We start from the raw sequence: 15,437 nt of genomic DNA, 5'->3' as shown, positions 1-15,437 counted from the left end.
TTAAGTGCCTGCACAGACCACACACTGAACCAGAAGATGCAGAGTGAACATAGGGATGTGGTGATTTGAAATGTGTGGGGTTGAATGAATTTATTTTGTATGTATACTTTTATGCTAAAGAGGACTGCCTCCTAACTGATTTTTTTGTCAACAGGTTGAGCAATCATTGGTTTTGTTCTCTTTTCCTTTAATACCCAAACTATGTTATGTTTACAACATCTATTGGAGAGACTAGTCTTACACAGATCTCAGGGGGAATGTATAATTGAAAATCTGTTTCTCTAAAAAAGAACTACATTTACCAGGAGTCCACTGACTTCCTGTCATTATGTACTTCCTGTAGACAGGGGATATTAGGCGGGAACATGGAGTGTCCCATGTCTTTACTTCCTGTCCTGAGCTTGGTGGTGGTAAGGTGGGCATTTGAATGGGCTGATAAGCCTTGGGCATGCAGTCTTTTTATTTGTTACCTTTTTATTACTCTATTTCTAGTGATCCCTAACAAGTCTCCTAAAATTATAATATTTTTTATTTGAGATTAATTTTAATTTTTACAATACTAATACTAATTATTATTATTAAATGAAGAAACAAATGTAAAGTGACATAGAAATCTTAAAGTGTTATAAAATACTGCTGCTACTACTATTGTCAATGTACAAATTTCAATTATTGCTACCATTATCATTTCTTTAGCTCTTTAAGACATGCATATTTCACATATTACCTCATTTGATAGAACAATGCTCTGAGATAGTAGTAGTCTCATTTTACAGACTAGAAAACTGAGTCTGAAAGAGGTTAATCAATTTACTCAGTATGATACCACTAGTATTTTGTGGTCTCAAACTCATATCTTCTTGACTACATGTCTAACACTTAAGCAGTATGCCATCCAGTAGCTATATGGGACTACACCCCTTATCTTTACCTATCTATCCTAAGCCTCCCCAGTTTCAGTTCAAATTCCATCAGGAAATTTATTCCCATTGCAACACTCCACACTGATTTCTCCTATCCCTAAATTTCTGCTGTACTACAGTCAGTGCCTCAAAGCTTAGGTCTTATTTGTCCCATGCATATGAGATTTGTTGTTTTAATGATCCATTTTCAATATAATTTGTTCCTTAGCAAAGACCACATTTAATATCTCTAGCCTTCTCTAAATACCTGCCTATCAATTGCTTCCCCACTCTCTTTGTCTCTCCAGTAGATTCGATTTCTCCTATGCTCATGACAACTTTCTAATCCTTCTTACTTCAGTAATGCCATATTGCGACCTTAGGTTGGTGAGAGGGTTCCCTGATGACATACTTGTGAGACTTCATGATGCCTATCAACACAAAGGGAGCCTTCATTTCTAATGGCAAGGAGGAACTTTAGAATCTAAATTACTGCATTAGTATGCAGATGTTGAAGAGACAGAAAATTGAGGTTCAAAAGAAAAGAGGTGAGAGAGAAGATGCAAATTTTTGAATAGTTAGCACAATCCACTAGAATTGTAAACATGTAAAGGAATCTGGTCTCCTATTAAGCCCCATTTATTTCCAATTTCTGGAATTCCAGGGATAATGGCATTATAGTCATCCCTTTGAGGCCATTTTCTCCTTGATTGAGCTGATGGTTTATTTTGCTCCTGTCAGAGTTTATTTTTCACTTCTGCACCCTATCATTTATTTTAATCTGTACAATTTGCCCAATTTCAGTTTTACTCTTTGTTTTAAAAAAATGTTATTCTCTTTGAATTACTGATATTAAGTGGAAAGGATCTAAATTGTCTAAGGCTAAGCAAATCGCTATCCTCCCCTATAGATTAACTAGGAAAAGTAGACACTAGAATCACAAACTTTAACCTGGAGAACATTTAACCAGGAATGCAAACAGCACAGATAAAGTTCATGAGAGATACGGTGAGAGATACGGCAAGAAGAAAAGTCTATGGCCAAGTTATAGAGATTCAATGTTAATACAGGCAACAGGGACTTGAGCTTCTCATATAATTATCTCAAATAGCTGAATTTACAAAGGGACATTTAGCCTTGATTTCAGGGAAAACATTGTAACAATTAGAGCTACCTAGTGATGGAATGAACTGCCTTAAGAGGTAGTATGTCTCCCTTCTCTGGGAGTCTTCAGGCAGTTGTTGAACTATTGGCTAGTTGTTTGAGCTATTTTAAATGAGATACTAAGTCAGGGCTAGAGTGAACTATGTGGACTCCAAAATTCCTCTTTAATGTTACATTTTGAAGTTTTATATTTATTCTGTTCCAATGTCTGTTGATTTGTTTGTACAAAAATTTCTGTGTTGGTATTTTTAAAAAATTTTTGGTTCTAAATGGATGTCTACCCTCTTCTATTTTCAGTTTCTTCAAAATTTGACTTAGCTGGACAGCTCCTTCTGTTGCTCTGCTTATTACTGTCCCTGGCAATAGACATTCAAAGAAGCAACAAGACAACTTCTCTCTAAAAATCCTCAGTGCAAATTGATTCACTATCATGCTAACAGGTTTCCTTGATGGGGAAAAGTATCTGCAGGTACCTTTTGTTTTTCATGCCTTTTCTGAGGTGGGTTGGCTTTTTGCTTTGGTAAGAGTACAGACTTCTACTATACTAGGTTGACTGGCTTTTCAAGTCTTTTATTCAAAATTTATGGCACTCCTCTTCATAAACAATATAGCATATGGGCATTACACATGTTGGTAGATGAATTGAAGGAAACACAGCACCTGTCCAAATCTCATTTAAGAATATGACATTTGGGACTTCTGGTCAAGATGGCGGCGTAGAAGCAACGAAAGTTCAGACCTCGGAAACCCTTCCTTACCAATCGCAAACAGAGTGCTCCTAGGCCAACGAAATTCAAGCTGAACAACAGAATAGACCTGGAGAAACCTCCACCTAGACCTGGATCAAAAGGTACCGCACCCCAAAAGCCAGAACCCTAGATCCCTGGGATCTAAGGGGTAGACAGAAAGAAGGTCCCAGGACCCATCCCCCCCAACCCAGAGTGCTGAGCCCACAGCAGCAGTGGGAACCTCAGGGCTCTAAGGACTCACCTTAAAAGCAACCTGAGCCAGTCTCTGGGGTGCCCAACACAGACGGCAGGGAAACATAGAGAGAAGGGGGAAGCCTGTAGCCCCCTAGCTGGGTCCTTCCATCTGTGTCTCAAGGGAGGTCCCAGCTTTAGGGTACCAGCTGAACCCAATCCCATCAGGAGCCCTCAGAGCTACTGAAAGGACAGAAAACCAGGGCTGGCAAAGGGGTTGCTCCAAAGAGCTTACCTTGAAAGTAACCCGGGCCAGTTTCTGGGCATTCAACAAAGACTATGGAGGAGGAGGTTACTGCTTTTTTTTTCTTCCTTTTTTTGGCTCAAAGATCATTCAGCCCACACCACCTGAACCTAATCCCATCGGGAGCCCTCAGAGCTTCTGAAAGAACAAAAACTTCAGGACCAGTGAAGGGCTTACTTTGAAAACAACCCGGGCCAGTCTCCAGGCATTCAACACAGATTGTGGAGGAGGAGGCTTTTTGCATCAGGGCTCATTTGGCCCAAATCAGGTGAACCTAATCCCATCAGGAGCCCTCAGAGCCCAGGCGAGCCATGACCCCTCCCCACTTAGAGAGCAGGGTCTTCTGAAAGAACCAGCTGAACCTAATCCCATCAGGAGCCCTCAGAGCCCAGAGAGGCCAGGCATCTCCCCCCTTAGAGAGCAGGGTCTTCTGAAAAAACAGAAACCAAGAGGCGAAGTCAAGATGGAAGCCAAGAAGGAGCATAGACCTGGCAGCCTGGCCAGAGCTTTGGAGATCCTCCATATCTGCTCCAGCCTTCCAGGAAGTTTAAAACTCAGAGTAAACCCAGCCCAACTAAACTGAACTCAATCCCATCAAAAGTCTCCAGAACACAGGGAAGCCTAGGCTCTCCATCCATCCTCATTGACTGCTGGACTTTAAGCCAATCAAAAGCCTCCAGAGGACAGGAAAGCTCAAACCCCCAACAACCCTCCCCCATAGATTACACAAAGAGATCCTCTGTTAAAGCTCCAAGAGGGGAGACTGATAGAAGTCCCCAAAAGAACAAAAAAATGAGAGGAACAAGAGCACAGACAAATACACTGAGGAAAGAAGGGGTGAATTTGAACAAACAACAGAAACAGAAGAAAGAAACTACAATAGATAGCTACTACTCACCAAATGGAACAGAGGGGGAGAGATCAGCAAATGATAAACCAGAAATCCCAGCGAATTGGATACAGGCTGTGGAAGAACTCAAAACACAACAAAGAGAGACTGAAGACAATTAGGAAAAGAACTTAAAAATTAAGATAAGCCATCTGGAAACAGAGGCACTTGAACTAAAACAAGAAAATAGTGTCCTGAAAGCCAAAATCATACAGATGGAAAATGAGGCAAAGGAGATGAAAGATGAGACAAAGGAGATGAAAGACGAGATAAAGAGGATGAAAGAAGATCTTCAAAGAAAATCAGACCATAAGGAAAAAGATGACCAAAAAACCAGAGATGAAATCTAATCTTTAAGAACCAGAATAAAACAACTAGAATCAAGTGACCTCACAAAGGCAGCAGGACACTATAAAACAAAACAAAAAGAATGAAAAAATTGAGGAAAATGTGAAGCATCTCATTCACAAAACAGACGATTTAGAAAATCGTTCAAGAAGAGACAATTTAAGAATAATTGGACTACCAGAAGACCAAGACAAAAGAAAAAGCCTGGACATAATACTAGAGGAAATTATCCAGGAAAACTGTCCCAAGAACCTAGAACAAGAGGGGAAAGTGGAGATTGAAAGAATCCACAGATCACCCCCTGTATTTAATCCCCAATTGACAACACCAAGAAATGTTATAGCCAAATTAAAAAACAATCAGATGAAAGAACAGATATTACAAGCTGCCAAGAAGAAGCCATTCAGATACCATGGAAACACAGTGAGGATAACACAGGATCTGTCTGCATCCACACTGAAGGACTGAAAGGCATGGAATATGATATTCTGGAAAGCAAGGGAACTAGGCCTACAGCCAAGAATAAAATACCCATCAAAACTGACTATATTCTTACAGGGGGAAGTATGGTCATTTAACACAACAGAGGAATTCCAAGCATTCATAAATAAAAGACCAGACCTGAACAGAAAATTTGAAGTCCAACCACAGAACTCAAGAGAATCATCAAAAGGTAATTAAAAAAGAGGGGGAAAAACAACAACAATAAAAACAAAAACAAATTTTTAAGAGACCCAATCAGTTAAAATGATATGTATCCCTATAAGAAAAGAGGTCATTGGCAACTCTTAAAAACTGTTGCTATCACCTAAGCAGCTAGAAGAACTACACTCAGAGGGAACAGTGACAAATTGTATAGGATGAAAGGACAAGACATAAATAGGTATATAGATATATGCATACATAAATACATATACATGTGTATGTGTATATATATATATATATACATGACTAAAGCTAAAAAAGAAAAGAGGTTATGACTAAAAGAAATGGGAAAAGAAACAAATGGGGTAAATTTATATGTCACAAAGAAGCTCATGGCGGGAGGGGGGAGAACATTGATACACTGGAAGGGTAAAGAGGATGGAGATAGGAAATACTCAACTCTTACATACTTTGAAACTGACCCAAAGAGGGAAGAACAATCCAATCCATTGGGGAAGAGAATAGATTTGCACCCTATAGGGGAGTAGAAGGGTAAAAAACACACTGGTGGGGAGGGAAGCAGTACAAGGGAGGGAGAAGGTGGGGGGGAAATTTTAAAAAGACTACAGGGGAAAATAAGGGAGGGAATAAGAAGGGAGGGGGGTAGAAAGGGAAGTACAAGGGGGACTGATTTAAAGTAAATCACTGGACTAAAAGGTAGAGCTGAAGAAGAAAGGTTAGAATTAGGGAAGGATATCAAAATGCCAGGGAGTCCACAAGTGACAGTCATAACTTTGAATGTGAATGGGATGAACTCACCCATAAAACGTAGACGAATAGAAGAATGGATTAGAATCCAAAACCCTACCATATGTTGTCTCCAAGAAACACACATGAGGAGGGTAGACACCCACAAGATCAGAATTAAAGGATGGAGTAAGACCTTCTGGGCCTCAACAGAGAGAAAGAAGGCAGGAGTGGTAATCATGATATCTGATAAAGCCAAAGCAAAAATAGACCTGATCAAAAGGGATAGGAAAGGTAATTATATTTTGTTAAAAGGGACTTTAGATAATGAGGAAATATTACTAATCAACATATATGCACCAAATAATATAGCACCCAAATTTCTAATGGAGAAACTAGGAGAATTGAAGGAAGAAATAGTAAAACCATATTAGTGGGAGATTTGAACCAACCATTATCAAATTTAGATAAATCAAATAAAAAAATAAATAAGAAAGAGGTAAAAGAAGTGAATGAAATCTTAGAAAAAATAGAATTAATAGACATATGGAGAAAAATAAATAGGGATAAAAAGGAATACACCTTCTTCTCAGCACCATATGGCACATTCACAAAGATTGACCATACATTAGGTCACAGAAACATGGCATACAAATGAAGAAAAGCAGAAATAATAAATGCAGCCTTTTCAGACCACAAGACAATAAAAATAACGATACCATCCTATCCAAACTTATTTATCTATTTAGTGCCATAAGCATGGAACTCCCAAAAATTTTCTTTACTGATTTAGAAAAAACCATAACAAAGTTCATTTGGAATAACAAAAGATCAGGGATATCCAGGGAAATAATGAAAAAAAAAAACACAAATGAGGGGGGCCTTGCAGTCCCAGACCTCAAACTATATTACAAAGCAGCAGTCATCAAATTTGGTACTGGCTAAGAGACAGAAAGGAGGATCAGTGGAATAGACTGGGAGAAAGCAACCTCAGCAAGACATTATAAGATAAACCCAAAGATCCCAGGTTTTGGGACAAAAATCCACTATTAGATAAAAACTGCTGGAAAATTGGAAGACAGTGTGGGAGAGATTAGGAATTGATCAACACCTCACACCCTACACCAAGATAAATTCAAAATGGGTGAATGACTTGAACATAAAGAAGGAAACCATAAGTAAATTGGGTAAGCACAGAATAGTATACATGTCAGACCTTTGCGAGGCGAAAGACTTTAAAACCAAGCAAGACATAGAAAGAATCACAAAATATAAAATAAATAATTTCGACTACATCAAACTAAAAAGCTTTTGTACAAACAAAACCAATATAACTAAATATATATATATATATTATATATATGTTATATAATATATATATATATATAAATATAACTAAAACAACAAATTGGGAAAAAATCTTCATAAAAACCTCTGACAAAGGTTTAATTACTCAAATTTATAAAGAGCTAAATCAATTGTACAAAAAATCAAGCCATTCTCCAATTGATAAATGAGCAAGGGACATGGATAGGCAGTTTTCAGATAAAGAAATCAAAACTATTAATAAGCACATGAAAAAGGGTTCTAAATCTCTTATAATCAGAGAGATACAAATCAAAACAACTCTGAAGTATCACCTCACACCTAGCAGATTGGCTAACATGACAGCTATGAAAAGTAATGAATGCTGGAGGGGATGTGGCAAAGTAGGGACATTAATTCATTGCTGGTGGAGTTGTGAACTGATCCAACCATTCTGGAGGGCAATTTGGAACTATGCCCAAAGGATGATAAAAGAATGTCTACCCTTTGATCCAGCCATAGCACTGCTGGGTCTGTACCCCAAAGAGATAATGGACAAAAAGACTTGTACAAAATTATTCATAGCTGCACTCTTTGTGGTGGCCCAAAATTGGAAAAGGAGGGGATGCCCATCAATTAGGGAATGGCTGAATAAATTGTGGTATATGTTGGTGATGGAATATTATTGTGCAAAAAGGAATAATAAAGTAGAGGAATTCCATGGAGACTGGAACGACCTCCAGGAAGTGATGCAGAGCGAGAGGAGCAGAACCAGGAGAACATTGTATACAGAGACAAACACACTGTGGTACAATGGAATGTAATGGACTTCTCAATTAGTGGCAGTGTAATGTCCCTGAACAATCTGCAGGGATCAAGGAGAAAAAACACTATCCATAAGCAGAGGACAAACTGTGGGAGTAGAAACACCAAGGAAAAGCAACTGCCTGACTAAAGCGGTTGAGGGGACATGACAGAGGAGAGACTCTAAACAAACACTCTAATGCAAATATTAACAACATGGCAATGGGTTCGAATCAAGAACACATGTGATACCCAGTGGAATCACGCGTCGGCTATGGGGGGTAGTGGGGAGGAAAAGAAAATGATCTTTGTCTTTAATGAATAATGCATGGAAATGATCAAATAAAATACTATAAAATTAAAAAAAAAGTAAAAATAAAAGTCATCTAAGCAAAGCTGACAAAGTAAAAAAAAAGAATATGACATTTGGAAGACTTAGTTTAATGGACAAGTTAACTATCTACTCATAGTCTATAAAATACTCTTAACTTCTTTTACTGACCTATAACATTAGGAAAAGTACATAGAGCACATTATCTTACTCCATCACAGAAAAGATTTCAGTGCATTTTGATTTAATGCTCTACTTATTACTGCCATGGAGAATCAATACAAAAACCATATGGTTGAACAGCATTTTTAAAAAATGTTGTATAAAATAATGAATGAAGATATATTCACTATATAATATAGTCTTTAAAAAAAACAAAATGAATATTCCTGGCTCAACTTTAGTACATGGACAAGTCTGGACTATGTAGATGAATTTATGCTTTCTGTTGTCAGAAAAGGAAAATTCAGCTTTCTGTTGTCAGAAAAGAAAAAAGGAAAAAAACCTAATGTTTCCCTCTCCAATTTTTTATTTGTCTTTGGATGTTAAGCATATTAGTACCTTAAGCTATTATTAGTTTGATTTATTAGGTCATCTTCAAGTGTTTGGTAAAATCTACTGCCCATTAAATCTATGTGGGTCTCTAAAAAAATCATACTAATTATTATTCTAAAAATGCTTCTACTCAAATGCCTCCTTGAGACCTGGAGATAAATCTGGATTCTTGAATCTGATAGTCTTTTCTCAATATAATTCTTCTTTACTTCTCTGCAGTAATTGACACTGATAATCAAATTTTTCTCCTGAATGCTATTTCCTTCAAATTTTCATGAAATTCTTCTCTCTTGAATATCCCCTATGTGACAGTGCTTCTTCTCAGTTTTCTTTGCTAGATGATCATGCATATTATAATCTCTAACTGTGGATGTTCCCCAAGATTACCCTGGCCTTTCTTTCCTTTTCTTCCTATACATTTTACCTTGGTAAACTAGTCAACTTCCATGGATTTATTTTCTCTATGCTGATTTCTTCCAAAATTATATATTCAGCCTACAATGAATGTCTTTTTATTTATTCCGTTTTTGCCTTGGATACCAACTATTTTCAGGGAAATTTGATAGAGATTTCTTTATCCGCTATTCAATCAGTCCCCTTTTATTCTATTTGGGTCACTTTTATTTGCAAAAAAAAATCATTTTCATAGAATACAAGTTATCTATTATAATTGTATTTATCTGTTCTTTGATTAAGAAAATGTTTTCCATCTAGTGGTGAGACTTTTGATCTACTTTCATTCTAAAATTTTTTGTAGTATAATAATTTTAACTGAGGTCACATATCCATTTAAAATATTTTATGGAATATGGTATAAAGCCCATTGCCCTAAGTCTGTTTTCTGCCAGAGTGCTTTTCAATTTTCTTTACAGATTTTTTCTGATAATTAAGGAATTCTTTAAATTATAGAATTTGTGTTTTCAGGTTTACCCAACATTAGAATATTAAATTTAATGGTTTTTGAGTCATTGTTGTCTGTTCTGTTTCACTGATATATTGCTCTATTTTCAACTGTTACCATTTTTTAAATGATTTTTATAATATAATTACAATATAAATTGATACTTGAAAGTATTATTCTTGCTTAGCCCCTGTTTTCACTATATCCACTGATTTTCTAAATGTTTATTTGTCCCAATGAATTGTTATTATTTTTTCAAGTTCTAGAAAGTATCCCTTTAACAATTTGACTGATAGGACATTTAAACTATAAATTGATTCATGATTGTAATTTTTTATTATATTGGCATGAATCAACTTATAGATTAAATGACCTATTAGTCAAACTTATTCTTCCTTCATTGAAACTCTAATCACTTAATCACTCCTTAGTATTTCAATCAAAAATTTGTCTATTTCTAGGTACTTTTTCCATGACCTAAATTCTATGATGGACACTTTACCATTGTCTCCTAAACTAATTCAATTAAATTAGACAATTATTTATTGAGAATCTATTGCATGGATCTCATCCACAAAAACGAGTAATTGTATGTCTATTGCATGGATCTCATCAACAAAAATGAGTAATGTGTGAAAATGTTTTACAGAACCACACAAGTAAAATCCATATCAGATTGTTTACCATCTTGAAGAGTAGAGAGGGGTAGGAAGGATGGAGAGAACTAGCAAAGGAGGAAGATAATTTAGAATTTGAAATTTTTAAAAAAAGAATGTTTATTGTTTTTACAGGTAACTGGGAAAATATTATTTTATTTATTTTTTGTAAACTTTATAATGATATTTATTTATTTTTTTATATTATTACTATTTTATTATTTTTAACCCCTATTTTCTGTCTTTATAACAGCTCCATGACAGAAGGGGGTAAGGTAGGCAAATGGGGATAAGTAACTAGAAAGAGTCTTAGGCCAGATTTGAACCCTCCAGGTCCTCTATGCCTGGAGCTCTATCCACTGTGCCACCTAGCTGCACCTATTATTACCATTTTATTTTTATTTATTTATTTTTAAATTTTAAACATTATTTTATTTGGTCATTTCCAAACATTATTTGCTGGAAACAAAGATCATTTTCTTTTCCTCCCCGCCACCCCTCCCACCATCTTTCCCTCTCCCATAGCCAACGCACGATTCCACTGGATATCACATGTGTTCTTGACTCGAACCCATTTCCCTGTTGTTGGTATTTGCATTGTAGTGTTCATTTAGAGTCTCTCCTCAGTCATATCCCCTCCACCCCTGTAGTCAAGCAGTTGCTTTTAATCGGTGTTTTAATCCCACAGTTTATCCTCTGCTTGTGGTAGTATTTTTTAGATCCCTGCAGATTGTTCAGGGACATTGCATTGCCACTAATGGAGAAGTCCATTACCTTCGATTGTACCACAGTGTATCAGTCTCTGTGTATAATGTTCTACTGGTTCTGCCCCTTTCACTCTGCATCACTTCCTGGAGGTTGTTCCAGTCTCCATGGAATTCCTCCACTTTATTATTCCTTTTAGCACAATAGTATTCCATCACCAATATATACCACAAATTGTTCAGCCATTCCCCATTTGATGGGCATCCCCTTGTTTTCCAATTTTTGGCCACCACAAAGAGTGCAGCTATGAATATTCTTGTACAAGTCTTTTTCCTTATTATCTCTTTGGGGTACAAACCCAGCAGTGCTATGGCTGGATCAAAGGGCAGACAGTCTTTTATCGCCCTTTGGGCATAGTTCCAAATTGCCCTCCAGAATGGCTAGATCAATTCACAACTCCACCAGCAATGAATTAGTGTCCCCACTTTGCCACATCCCCTCCAGCATTCACTACTTTCCATAGCTGTCATGTTAGCCAATCTGCTAGGTGTGAGGTGATACCTCAGAGTTGTTTTGATTTGCATCTCTCTGATTATAAGAGATTTAGAGCACTTTTCCATGTGCTTATTAATAGTTTTGATTTCTTTGGCTGAGAACTGCCTGTTTATGTCCCTTGCCCATTTATCAATTGGAGAATGGCTTGATTTTTTGTACAATTGATTTAGTTCTTTGTAAATTTGAGCAATTAAATTTTTGTCAGAGGTTTTTATGAAGGTTGTTTCCCAATTTGTTGCTACCCTTCTGATTTTGGTTACATTGGTTTTGTTTGTACAAAAACTTTTTAATTTCATGTATTCCAGATAATTTATTTTGCATTTTGTAACTCTTTCTAAGTCTTGCTTGGTTTTGAAGTCTTTCCCTTCCCAAGGGTATGACATGTATGCTATTCTGTGTTTGCCTAATTTTCATATAGTTTTCTTCTTTATGTTCAAGTCATTCACCCATTTTGAATTTATCTTGGTGTAGAGAGTGAGGTGTTGATCTAAACCTAATCTTTCCCACACTGTCCTCCAATTTTCCCAGTAATTTTTATGAAATAGTGGATTTTTGTCCCAAAAGCTGGGATCTTTGGGTTTGTCATATACTGTCTTGCTGAGGTCGCTTGCCCCCAGTCTATTCCACCGATCCTCCTTTCTGTCTCTTAGCTAGTACCAGATTGTTTTGGTGACAGCTGCTTTATAATATAGTCTGAGATTTGGGACTGCAAGGCCCCCTTCCTTTGTATTTTTTTTCATTATTTCCCTGGATATCCTTGATCTTTTGTTCTTCCAAATGAACTTTGTTATGGTTTTTTTTTTTTACTAAATCAGTAAAAAAAATTTTGGGGAGTTCAATGCATATGGCACTAAATAGATAGATGAGTTTGGGTAGGATGGTCATTTTTATTATATTGGCTCATCCTACCCATGAGCAGTTAATGTTCTTCTAATTGTTCAAGTCTAGTTTTAGTTGTGTGGAAAGTGTTTTGTAGTTGTGTTCATATAGTTCCTGTGTTTGTCTCAGGAGATAGATTACTAAGTATTTTATTTTGTCTAAGGTAATTTTGAGTGGGATTTCTCTTTCTAGTTCTTGCTGCTGAGCTGTGTTGGAATTATATAGAAATGCTGATGACTTATGTGGGTTTATTTTGTATCCTGCAACTTTGCTAAAGTTGTTGATTATTTCAATTAGATTTTTGGTTGAATCTCTAGGATTCTATAAGTAGACCATCATGTCATCTGCAAAGAGAGATATTTTGATCTCCTCCTTGCCTATTTTAATGCCTTCAATTTCTTTTTCTTCTCTAATTGCTACTACTAGTGTTTCTAATATAATTTCAAATGATAGAGGTGATAATGGGCATCCTTGTTTCACTCCTGATCTTAATGGGAATGGATTTAGTTTGTCCCCATTGCAGATGATATTAGTTGATGGTTCTAGATATATACTGTTTATTATTTTTAGGATCAACCCTTTCATTCCTTTGTTTTCTAGTGTTTTTAGTAGGAATGGGTGTTGTATTTTATCAAAGGCTTTTTCTGCATCTGTTAAAATAATCATGTGGTTCTTGTTGGTTTGCTTGTTGATGTGGTCAATTATGTGGATAGTTTTCCTAATATTGAACCAGCCTTGCATTCCCTGGTATATATCCTACTTGATCAAGGTGGATGACCCTTCTGATCACTTGCTGAAGTCTTTTTGCTAGAATCATATTTAAGATTTTGGCATCTATATTCATTAGGGAGTCTATAATTTTCTTTCTCTGTTTTTGGCCTGCCTAGCTTTGGAATTAGTACCATGTTTGTGTCATAAAAGGAATTTGGTAGAACTCCCTCTTTGCTTATTATGTCAAATAGTTTGTATAGTATTGGAGTTAGCTGTTCTTTGAAGGTTTGATAGAATTCACTGGTGAATCCATCAGGCCCTGGGGATTTTTTCTTAGGAAGTTATTTGATGGCCTGTTGGATTTCTTTTTCTGATTTAGGATTATTTAAGAATTCTATTTCTTCTTCTGTTACTCTAGGCAATTTATATTTTTGTAAATATTCATCCATATCACCTAGGTTGGTATATTTATTGCCATATAGTTGGGCAAAGTAGTTTTTAATGATTGCCTTAATTTCCTCTTCATTGGAGGTAATATCCCCTTTTCATCCTTGATGCTGTTAATTTGCCTTTCTTCTTTCTTTTTTAAATTAGATTGACCAGTACTTTGTCTATTTTGTCTGTTTTTTTTTTCAAAGTACCAGCTTCTAGTCTTGTTTATTAGCTCAATAGTTCTGTCACTTTCAATTTTATTAATTTCTCCCTTAATTTTTAGGATATCTAGTTTGGTTTTCTTCTGGGGGTTTTTAATTTGTTTGTTCTCAAGTTTTTTGATTTGCATTTCCAATTCCTTGAGCTCTGTGCTCCCTAATTTGTTAATATATGCACTCAGGGATATGAATTTTCCTCTAATTACTGCCTTGGCTGCATCCCATAAGGTTTGAAAGGATGTCTCGCCGTTGTCATTTTCCTCAACGAAATTATTAATTGTTTCTATGATTTGTTCTCTAACTAACTGATTTTGGAGTATCATATTATTTAATTTCCAATTAATTTTTGATTTGGCTCTCCATGTACCCTTACCGATCAATATTTTTATTGTCTCGTGATCTGAAAAGGCTGCATTTTTTATTTCTGCTTTTCTGCATTTGAGTGCCATGTTTCTGTGACCTAGTGTATGATCTATTTTTGTGAATGTGCCATGTGGTCCTGAAAAGAAGGTGTATTCCTTTTTGTCCCTATTTATTTTTCTCCATATGTCTATTAACTCAAATTTTTCTAAGATTTCATTCACCTGTTTTACCTCTCTCTTGTGTATTTTTTGGTTTGATTTATCTAAATTTGATAGTGGTTGGTTCAAGTCTCCCACTAACATGGTTTTACTGTCTATTTCCTCCTTCAATTCTCCAAGTTTCTCTATTAAAAATTTGGATGCTATTCCGTTTGGTGCATATATGTTGATGCGTGATATTCCCTCATTGTCTATACTCCCTTTTAACAGAATATTTTTACCTTCCCTATCCCTTTTGATCAGGTCTATTTTTGCTTTGGCTTTGTCAGATATCATGATTGCAACTCCTGCTTTCTTTCTATCAGTTGAGGCCCAAAAGGTCTTACTCCAACCTTTAATTCTAACCTTGTGAGTGTCAACCCACCTCCTATGTGTTTCTTGAAGACAACAAATGGTAGGGTTTTGGGTTCTAATCCAATATGCTATTTGTCTACATTTTATTGGTGAGTTCATCCCATTCACGTTCAAAGTTATGATTGTAACTTGTGGATTCTCTGGCATTTTGATATCTTCCCCTAGTTCTGACCTTTCTTCTTTAGCTATCTCCTTTTGAACCAGTCATTTACTTTAGGTCAGTCCCCCTAGTCCCCTCCCTTGTTATGCTTCCCTTTCTATCCCCTCCATTTTTATGCTCCCTTCCCCTCCCCTCTCTCCTTCCCTCCCTTTTTATACTCCCTTTGCCCACCCCCTCCTTAATTTTCCTTTCTTTCTTGCACTATTAGATAAGATAAAATTCAGGATCCCACTGGATCTATATGTCCTTTCCTCTCAGATTTGATTTCATTGGGAGTAAGGTTTAAGTAATTCCACTTTCACACTCTCTTCCTCTCCTTCTCATATGAGAGTTCTTCACCTCCCCTTCCCATGTGTATCTTTATTTGGGAA

At 36.3% G+C, this 15,437-nt stretch overlaps 1 long non-coding RNA gene across 1 annotated transcript in view; it reads left to right on the top strand.

The window, feature by feature from the left end:
* Positions 1-1,039: 1,039 nt before the first annotated feature.
* The window catches only part of LOC130454606 (uncharacterized), a 58,276-nt gene continuing 43,878 nt past the window's right edge, over positions 1,040-15,437 (top strand). The window contains exon 1 of the long non-coding RNA XR_008912333.1: positions 1,040-5,200. This is a non-coding gene — a long non-coding RNA (uncharacterized LOC130454606). The remainder of the gene's footprint in view (positions 5,201-15,437) is intronic.

Source organism: Monodelphis domestica, chromosome 5, assembly GCF_027887165.1.
Source record: "Monodelphis domestica isolate mMonDom1 chromosome 5, mMonDom1.pri, whole genome shotgun sequence".
Taxonomy (NCBI): Eukaryota; Metazoa; Chordata; class Mammalia; order Didelphimorphia; family Didelphidae; genus Monodelphis; species Monodelphis domestica.
This window is presented reverse-complemented; position numbering and strand designations above follow the sequence as displayed.